Below are 6000 nucleotides of genomic sequence, written 5' to 3'. Positions count from 1 at the left end.
TGTAAATGTAGCATTACATTTGTTTATGCATTAGGCTGCCACCACCTCTCCATCCTTCCTCCCCACCCTCCTCATCATTAGGAATGATCCAGGAAAATTTACTGCTGTTTGAGCTTTGCACAGGTGTTTTAACGATCCAGCCCATGTTCATTATACACACAGGTGGGGAATAGGAAGCAATCTGCCTGGAGCATTCCTAATGATGAGGTGGCTGGGGAGGAGGGACAGAGAGGGTGTGCCAGCCTAATGCATATACAAATGTAAGCCCCGGCTGTTAGACACAGGGCTGAAGGATTCAAAGTTGTTTTCAGGACAATAACTGCATCACCTGCCAAACGGACCCCAGGACAGATTTTGGATTAAAAGCAGCTATCTGAAGGTACAAGCGGTTTGGGGGGGGGGGGTCAGATTATGGGCACAGAGTCGCTTTAATAAAAGTTTATATTGTATGTATTAATGAAATGATCATATACAATGCATACGGAAAGTCTTCAGGCCCTTTCACTTTCTTTGACATGTTGTTATGTTTGGTTTCCTCAACATTCTGCACTCAATAACCCATAAAAGCAAAGAGAAAACAAAAGGATAGAAATCTAGCTAACTTTTTGAAAAGGAAAATGTAAGATCTTGCCTTGCCATTAGTATTCAGACCCTTTAGTCAGCGCTTAGTTGAAGTCCCTTTGACATTGATTCTATGGGGGCCATCAGTGGGCAGCTATTTTCAGAAGTGTTGAGCGGAGATGCTGACATGCCTAGCACTGTATCCATGTTTGCCAGGACTCCCTAAGGATACATCCAACTTTTACAGCCGCGGGGAGTCAAATGGCAAACGTTCGGGTTTGGAGAACATTGCCAAACCAGAACAGTTTGGTATCTCTACTTAAACAAGCAGTTCACAAAAAAAATGATCTATTTTTTTCTTTTTTACGCGCTGGCGCGTATACTCACCGCAGGTGATCGGTGTCCCGTGGCCTGACTCCGTTCCAGTCCCGCAGTGCCGTTCAAATCCACAGCATGCTCACGTATACCGCTGCTGTGACTCCTTTTCTGTCTCCTGTGATTGAATGCTGGAAGTCACGCGCTTCAATGCATTCTCTATGGTGGTGAGTATACGTGCCAGCGCCTAGCGGGGGGGGGCCAATAAAACATTTTTTGTGAACTGCTTCTTTAAAAATAATTTTCAGGTCTTTACAGAGATGTTCAATTAGGGCAGGATACTAAGGGTACTATTACATGGGCCGACTACGGCTCGATCATCTGCTAGATTGCTAGCGCTTGTTTACTGGATCTATTAGACGGCCTGATAATCAGTCAGTAAGGGCTAACAATGCTAATGCTAACAATGTCCATGCAGCCCTTGGTCAAACACCTGATCCCTGACCTCTCCCTGCCCCCAGTCTTCTCTCCTGTGCTTCGCTGTGCTTCTCTCGCTGTGCTAGCTTCCCAGTCTGGGCGGCTGCAGCGTCTGGGCGGCCTGTCAGCTGACAGGCTGCTCAGACACAGCAGCCTCCGGGACCAGTAGTTGTAGAGCACAGGAGAGAAACTGGGAGCAGGGATAAGTAAGGTATAAAGTGTTTGGGCAATTATCAGCTGTCGACCTTGCATAGCTATTACATGTAGCGATGTGAGGTCGGCGCCCGACGATTTTAGGTCCAAACCTAAACCAACGTTCAGTTGATGAACATAGTCTCTAGTACACAGAGCGATCATTGGCCAAATCGGCCTGATTCGACCGATTATCGCTACGTGTAATTGGGCCCTAAGTCACTTCTGTGTTTTCTTGGCTGTGTGCTTTGGTTTATTGTCTTGTTGGAGTCTAAGGTTCAGAGTACTCTGGATCAGGTTTTCATTAAGAAGATCTATTTGGCTTTCCCTCAACCATGGCTAATTGCAGCCACTGAAAAACACCTCTACATCATGCTGCTGCCACCACCATGCTTTACTATAGGGGTGGTATGGGCAGATGATGATCATTGTTTTGTTTCCATCAGACATGATGGACTTTTACCGGACTTTTCCTAAATTTCCTTAAATTTGGATTAAAAAAAGTGTAAATCTTTACAGATGGTTAAAGATTATCATAATCAAAATTACATATCTGATGTGCATATCGGAATGTAACCAAAAAGTACAAATTTGGTTTGTGCAGTATAGGTTCTTTTTATTTTATTGCAATCCTGTGCGTTGAGAAATCTATTTAATAAGTCATAACTCCTCTTCGCCAAGCCAGGTTACCTAAGATTTCCTGTGGTTTAATACTTTCTCATTGTTATTACTGCACTCTGTCTTGTAGCAATAAGATTTTCTAAAACACAGTAAATTCTGAGGAAAACCACTCTAGATTGGCATTGTTATCTTCCTATATTTGGTAAAGCCAACTTCTGTTGTCAAGAAGTTCTTTGCTCCTATCGACATGAGATTGTTGTTAGGGTATTGTCTGCGACTTATTAGAATCAACTATTGTTCATTAGGATGTGTTTCTTCCCCAGTTTTGTTTATGGCGTTTACTATTAGGTCTAAATATTCTACTTTGTTGTCTAAAATATTCTTACAAAGAGATCATTGCTCTGTGCATGGGATCTTTTTTGCTTTTGTGGTATTATTACTCTTTTGTGGATTTCCATTTATCTATTTATTTTATTTTTATTTATTATTTAATTCTTCGTTTAAAACCCCCCACACAGGATTGTCAGGATTTAGAGGGATTACAGACAATGCAGTGCATACTCTAGGGCCATGTTCACACTTGTCTTATTTGCAGACTCTAGACATATACTGAATTAAAGGTTTTTATGTTTTTTATGTGTTGGGTAAATTGCTGTAAAAATAAAATCGTGATGCAAGAGACAGTAAATGTGGTCCTTGAGACTTATGTGACAAAGTGTTAATTCATCCTTGGTACTTTTTATAGGGAATATTAAACTCTAAATTAGAGATCCTTGTCTTGCAGCGATCATAATAAATTTTCACAATGCAGGAAGAAGCCACTAAAGCTGAAAGATGTTTTTCATAGCTTTGCAAACTGTCTACAGGTCAGATTAAAAAAAAATTAAATTATTACTATTACGACTACTACAATTATTGCCATTCAATGAACTTTACTGCTCAAAAAAATCTAAGTAAAAGTAAGGTGGTGGGGGGGGGGGCGTCAAGGCGGGGAGGAGGCATGGACTCTTTCTGCACCTGATAAACCTACAAACAGGTGTAAATCTTGGAAGAAATGTATTACCTGCTCTGGATAAGTTGTAGATTTCTGCTTCCGCCATGCAGCCTCTTACTAAATCTAGGGGACTTCATGGGGATGGAGTTTTATTTAAAACCAGCGTGCTCATCATGATGAATCTTCCCAATATGTGCACATTTAATTACAACAGCTCTGTAGAGTATATGGCACACTTGATCCATATAATGCTGTGTTTGCACGGAATGATAATTCGCCCGATCGTACGATTAACGATTTTGAAGTAACGATTTTTCTTTTATAACGATCAGCGTTTAGACGGAACGATATATCGTACGGAAAATTAGCTTTGCGATCGTTTAAGCCTATCTCGCACATAGGTAAAATTGGTGAACGACTGTTTACACAGAACGCCATGCGATTTTTTTGCGAACGACGATTTAAGAACATGTTCAAAGATCAAAATGAACGATTTGTCGCTCGTCGTTCGATCGTTCGCTGCGTTTACACGTACTATTATTGTTCGAATTCGATCGTTATCATGCAAATTCGCACTTTAATCGTTCCATGTAAACGCAGCATTAGACTAAACAATATCCTGCACCAGTTGGAATTCTAGTGATTTATTGTAAATATCAGTTGAGCTGCATGGTGCTGGGCTGTAAGCAGAGATCCAACTAGAGGACATAGGGTCTTAATGCCACCCTCACAAAATCTGTTTGGTCAGAAACTTGCACATAAGTGGTGTAGCTGAAGGCCATTTTGAAGGGATCTGGCAGTGTTTATCCTGTTCCACCTGCAGATATTGTTTGTAGAGACGAGCGAACCTGGAGCATGCTCGAGTCGATTCGAACCCGAACTTTCGGCATTTTATTAGCGATGGCTGCTAAACTTGGATAAAGCCCTAAGGCTATGTGGAAAACATGGATGTAGTCATTGGCTGTATCCATGTTTTCCAGACAACCTTAGAGCTTTATCCAAGTTCAGCAGTCCCAGCTAATCAAATGCCGAAAGTTCGGATTCGCATTGACTCGAACCCGAACCCGGTTCGCTCATCTCTAATTGTTTGTGCTGCTAGATTGATGCTCTCCTACACCTCTGGCCAACTCTCCTCGTGTAACAGCCCAGGTCTTGGTATCTGCTCCAAGCTCTTGAAACTGTGCAGGGGGATGCAGCAATTCTTGTGACAACACATGTGGATATGCCATCCTGGAGGAGTTGGGTTCTCTGTGCAAACTGGCTCAGCTGCAGCTACTTGTTGTCCTTTCACAATTATTCACGCTTTCTTCTTACATAAAAGCTCATTAGGACTTTTATTTGTTCTGTTATCACAAGGAAGTGATTCTGATGATAAAAGTTTTGTTAGAAGCAGGGCTGTGGAGTCGGAGTCATGAAGTCGGAGCTAGTTTTGGCTGTAGTCGGAAATAAATCTACCGACTCCGACTCCAGCTTAAAAAAAAAAAATCTTTAAAAAATTTAGAATTGAATTTTGATATGAATTTTATAAGTTTTGCTCATCAATATATTTTATGAGAAACATTCTAATAGGACACTGGCCCTATTAGATAAGGGTGGTCGGGGAAAAGTTGTCGGTCACTATTTGGCAGTTTGTTTCTGAGCTGGAAGAGTCCATTGTGTGGGGGGAGATCTGTGCTGTTGTCTTCCTGGATGCTGGATGACTGTATATGAGCAGCAGAGTAATATGAAATTATCCTGTGTAATATAGAGGAGGAGAAGACATAAGTAGTGTAGCAGTAACCTCTGTCTATAATGTGTTGTGTTCTCTATGCGAGAAGATTCAGTGTTTTCTTCAGTGTTCTATGGCTGCAGCTGTGTGTGTGTGTGTGTGTGTGTGTGTGTGCGTGCGCTATGGCTGCAGCAGGCTGTGTGTATGTGTGCTATGGCTGCAGCAGGGTGTGTGTGATTGCTATGGCTGCAGCAGGCTGTGTGTGTATGCGTGTGTGTGCTATGGCTGCAGCAGGCTGTGTGTGTATGCTATGGCTGCAGCAGGCTGTGTGTATGTGTGCTATGGCTGCAGCAGGGTGTGTGTGATTGCTATGGCTGCAGCAGGCTGTGTGTGTATGCGTGTGTGTGTGTGTGCTATGGCTGCAGCAGGCTGTGTGTGTGTGCTATGGCTCCCCCTTGCCACTTCCTCCTGTGCTTCCCCAGCCCAGCACCTCCCATACACTAACTTTGTCCCGCTGCGCCGCTGACACATACTGTCATCTGATTGGGCCTCTTACCTAATCAGATGACAGCAAGTACCAGCGCCCCCTCCTCCAGACATCTGCGTTGGTGGCCCAAGCTGTGTCCTATCGCCGCACCTTTACGGCGTTAAGCTCCAGCTTGTGCTGCAATAAACCTCTCCTCAGCGTTGAGGCCCCTCCCCCAGGTCAGATGACATCACTGTACAGCCGGCAAGTAACATCAGAGAGTACATCAATGTTGTGATCCTGCCTGGTGGAGGGGCCTCAACCCTGCGGGAGCCACTTACGCCACTGAGTAGAGGAGGACAGGAGAAGTGGACTGCAGGTGACTATTACATTATCTGTACTCAGAGATATCACTGTGTTATCTGTGCTGTTACATAGGACTGCAGGTGACTACTACATTATCTGTACTCAGAGATATCACTGTGTTATCTGTGCTGTTACATAGGACTGCAGGTGACATTTACTACATTATCTGTACTCAGAGAGATATTGCTATGTTATCTGTGCTGTTACATAGGACTGCAGTTGACTACTACATTATCTGTACTCAGAGATAGAGAAAAAGAGAACAAAGACAGCGCTCCATGTGCAGGACCAGATGCAATG

Source organism: Dendropsophus ebraccatus, chromosome 13 (assembly GCF_027789765.1).
Source record: "Dendropsophus ebraccatus isolate aDenEbr1 chromosome 13, aDenEbr1.pat, whole genome shotgun sequence".
NCBI classification, from domain to species: domain Eukaryota; kingdom Metazoa; phylum Chordata; class Amphibia; order Anura; family Hylidae; genus Dendropsophus; species Dendropsophus ebraccatus.
This window is presented reverse-complemented; position numbering follows the sequence as displayed.